The sequence below is a fragment of the Zalophus californianus genome, chromosome 2, assembly GCF_009762305.2.
Source record: "Zalophus californianus isolate mZalCal1 chromosome 2, mZalCal1.pri.v2, whole genome shotgun sequence".
In the NCBI taxonomy this organism is placed as follows: domain Eukaryota; kingdom Metazoa; phylum Chordata; class Mammalia; order Carnivora; family Otariidae; genus Zalophus; species Zalophus californianus.
Window position 1 is genome coordinate 803816 of NC_045596.1, and position 4240 is coordinate 808055.

Sequence of the window (4240 nt, forward strand, 5' to 3'; positions counted from 1 at the left end):
GCCGGCCCTGAGACCCCAGGCCAGGTCTGACCCAGCCAGACCAGGGCCGAGGAGACCAGAGCTCCTTCCCTCTTACAGTTAACTCCTTTTCGACGTTAGTAACTCTGCACGTTAAACTTCCCTGTTTGACCCTGGGTGGTGTCTTTCTCCTGGCTGGACCCAGGCTGACACACCCTCTTCATGTTTGTTTTCATATTTCTTTTTCGTGGTAAAATAGACACACCATAAACTTAGCATCTTCACCATTTATGTGTAGAGCTCAGTGGTGTTAAGTACATGCACATTGTTGGGAGTCACTGCCACCCATCCCAGAATCTGAAACTCCGTCCCCATTAAACACCACTCCCCTTCTGCTCCCCCAGCCCCATCTCCATCCTTTCTGTCTCTGTGAATCTGACCACTCCTGTGATACTTCACAGGAGTGGGATGGCCAGTATTTGCCTTTTTGCAACTGGCTCATTTCCCTGAGCATTGTGTCCTCAAGATTCACCCACAGGGTGGCAGGTGGAAGGATGTCCTTCCCCCTAGGCTGAATAACATTCCCTTGCATGGATGGACCACCTTTTGCTTACCATTCATCCACTGATGGACACTTGGTTTGCTCCCACATTTTAACTGTTGCGGCTAACGCTGCTGTGAACATGGGGTGCAGGCGTCTCTTCAATCCCTGGTTCCAATTCTTCTGGAGATACCAGACATGGAATAGCTGGGTCGTATGGTAATTCTCTCTTCAGGTTGGTGAGGAAACTCCACGCTGTTTCCACAGCGGCTGCACCAGCTTGCATTCCCACCAACAGCGCATAGAGTTGCAGTTTCCCTACATCCTCGCCAACACGTGGTATTTTGGTGTTTGGTCTTGTTTGACAGTAGCCATGCTAAAGGCTGGTGGTATCTGATCATGGTTCTGATTTGCATCTCTCTAATGCTTAGTGGTGTGAGCATCTTTTCGTGGCTTGTTGGCCATCTGTAAATAATCCTTGAAGAAATGCCTGTTCAAGTCCTTTGACCGTTTTTAATCAGATTGTTTTTGGGGTTTTGTTGTTGTTGTTGTTGTGGAGTTTTAGAAGTTCTCTACGTATTCTGGATATTAGTCCCTTATCAGATAAATGATTTGCAAATCTTTTCTCCTGCTCTGTGGGCTGCCTTTCCACCCTGTGGATTGCATCCTTTGATGCACACAAGTTTTTTATTTTGATTAAATCCAATTTATTTTTTTCTTGCATGTGCTTTTGGTGTCATATCAAAGAAATGATTGCCAGATCCAAAGTCATGAAGTTTTCCCCCTATGTTTACCTCCAATAGTTTTATACTTTAGCTCCTACTTTAGGTTTCTGATCTATTTTGAGTTAGTTTTTGTGTATGGTGTGAGGTAGGGCTCTGATGTCATTCTTTTGCATGGGGATGCAGTTTCTGTGCAGTTCCAGCACCATCTGTTGGAAGACTGTCCTTTCCTTTTCCCTTGTTGAAAGTCATTTGACCACATATATGAAGGTTTATATCTGGGCTCCCTATTCTATTCCATTTGTCTCTATATCTGTCTTGATGCCAGCACCACACTATATTAGCTTTATAGTCAGTTTTGAATTTAGCAACTCTGAGTTTTCCTGCTTTGTTCTTCCAAAATCTCAAGATTGTTTTAACCATTGAGATTCCATATAAATTTTAGGATGGATTGTTCTATTTCTGCCAAATGCCTTGTTGAGATTTTGATACAAATTGCATTTAATCTATAGATTGCTTTTGGTAGTACTGTCATCTTAATATTACATCTTCCAGTCCATGAACATGGGATGTCTTTCCATTATGTCTTCGTTAATTTCTTTCAGCAAAGCTTTGTTAGTTTCTTTCTTTTTTTTTTTTTTTTACATCTTAAATTTTTAATCCTTTCTTTACAGGTTACCTAGACCGCTTTTGATTAAGAAAACTGTAGAAAGTTAGTAACTGCCACAAGCAAACGCCAGGCAGCCGCACGTGTCAATTTTCCAGAGTCCTGCTTTGCGGGGCCTCCGCTCACACTCGCTGGAATCAGTCGCGGCAGAGTTTAGTCCACAGGTCGCTTCTCCCCGTATTTCTTTGTAAACTCTTCAGCATTCTTACAGAATTTTTTACGGTCCTTAGAGTATTCTTCAGCTAGGTCAGCCCGAAGCGGGTGCTCGGGCTGGGGGTCGTTCACCAGTGCTATGAGGGACTGGATTACTTGGTCGGTTTTGGTTGCTGGCTTCCAGTTTTCAGCACTAGTTACTGGCAGACAGACCTGCCCCTTTTCGTCGATGTTCGGGTGATAGATCTTTGTTTTAAACGTGATCTTCGGTGGTTTGAATGGGTACTCTGCTGGAAAGTTGATTTCGATTCTGAAGGCCCCCTTATCATATGGAGGGTTGTCAGGAACAATAAGCCCTTGCCAAGTCAATAAATTAGCTTCATCAACCTGGATGTTAACGGAAGTTTTTCATTCCACATTTGCGGATTTCTTCAAGCTCCTTCATCAGCCTCCTGCTGGCCGCCATTCTGGATCTGGTGCTGCTGCTTTTCAAAACTTTGTTATTTTCAATGTATAAATCTTTCACTTCCTTGGTTAAGTTTATTCCTAAGTATTTTATTCATTTTGATGTTATTATAGATGAGATTGTTTTCTTAATTTCTTTTTTGGATTCTTCTTTTTTAGTGTATAAAACTCTTCATGATTTTTCACATGCTTTAAAATCTAACCATTGTACACATGCAGAAAAGTGCATAGAACATGAATGTACCATCCAACTGTCACAAAATGAAAGTCATGTGTCCACCTCCAGGTCAAGAAATATGAGTATCACCAGCCCACCTGGTGCCACCTCCCAGGCACTTCTGTTCTCCCCAGAGATAACCATTATCTTCATTCCTTTTCTTTTTTTTTTTTTTTACTGTCCTAAATTGTTTATTAGGTAAGAATTTTACAAACATTACTTATATTAGTGGTAATGGTGGAGCTAGAGAGTACTGCGTCTTCTCCATGCCACACGGCAAGAATCACCAATAGTGTGGTAAACTTGGGACCTGTTCCAAGGCCATGTTCTCGTGGTCTGCCGATGTCAGACCTTGCATCTCCCTGTGCTTGTGGACTGGTTTGGTGATCCCCTGGGTGTCAGGATTCCTTCTGATAGATTCATGGAATGGATCAATGAGGATGACCTCAAAGAATTGGTATGTGGAGTCCTTGCCAACCCAGTAAGAATGCAAGACTCTCAGAGCCCTGTGGTGGGGTCCAGCTCACTCCTCTGCAATAGACTGTAGGCTTCGGGCAAACTTGAGCCGGTTAGCACCGTGATGGACAGGCTCACTGTAGGTTGTACCCTTAGGAACTGTGTGTTTGCAACCACCATGACACACATGAATCTGATAGGTGACATAGCCTTGCTTGGTCTTGTACCCCAGTCTGTGTACTTTATTGGGCCGGGTTGGGCAGGGGGCCCCATGGAGCGCAGAGAGCTGGCTCCCTGAGAAAAGAAAGTGCATTATGTTGGACTGCTTCTTCCTCCACAGATCCTGGATGGACCTGTTTGAGGACCTTTGAGCTGATGGCTGCCACTGGACGGAAAGACCCATCATCCTGACTTCAAACTCCACAAATTCACTCTGCCTGCTTGGAACCTCAGATAGAGGAACCATGCAGTGAGTATTTTTTTGTCTGGCTGCCTTGATCAACACTGTGTTCAGGAAGCTCATTTGTGGTGCTACGTGTAGCGGCAAGCTATTCGTCTCATTTGTAGACTATTTCATTGTGTGGATATACAACATCCTACTGTTGGCGGCCATCTGGGTATTTTCGAGTTTGGTGCTATTCCAGAAGAGCACTGCTAATGACATTCTTGTACATATCTTTCGGTGAACATATGTGTGTGTTTCTGTTTGGGGATGCATCTGGGGGTGGAATTTCGAGGTGTGCCATATTTTGGGCTTCTGTAGATATTGCCAAATCATTTTCCAGCCCACCTCTACCAATTCACACAGCCACCAGCTGCGTGCGGGAGTCCCGGCTTCCCCCAAGCGCTGGCGGGGGCCGGCTCACAGAGGCTCACAAGAGCTCCTCGCACACATCTTTCTCAGCTCTGCTGAGATGTGAAGCGGCACGAGCCACTGGCCATCAGCCACGTGGGGATTATTTACTCCATTGACATTGGCCAGCACTGCAAGTCAGGGCTCCTTTTGCCCTGGAGAGGGGCTCCTTGAACGTTGACCAGCACGTCTCTGCTCCAGTCCTTGC

The 4240-nt window shown here is 44.9% G+C and overlaps 2 pseudogenes; both read right to left on the reverse strand.

Moving 5' to 3' along the window:
• Positions 1-2002: 2002 nt before the first annotated feature.
• Positions 2003-2507, reverse strand: LOC113925134 (annotated as a pseudogene).
• Positions 2508-2948: 441 nt separating this feature from the next.
• On the reverse strand, positions 2949-3585 carry LOC113925630 (annotated as a pseudogene).
• Positions 3586-4240: the final 655 nt, after the last annotated feature.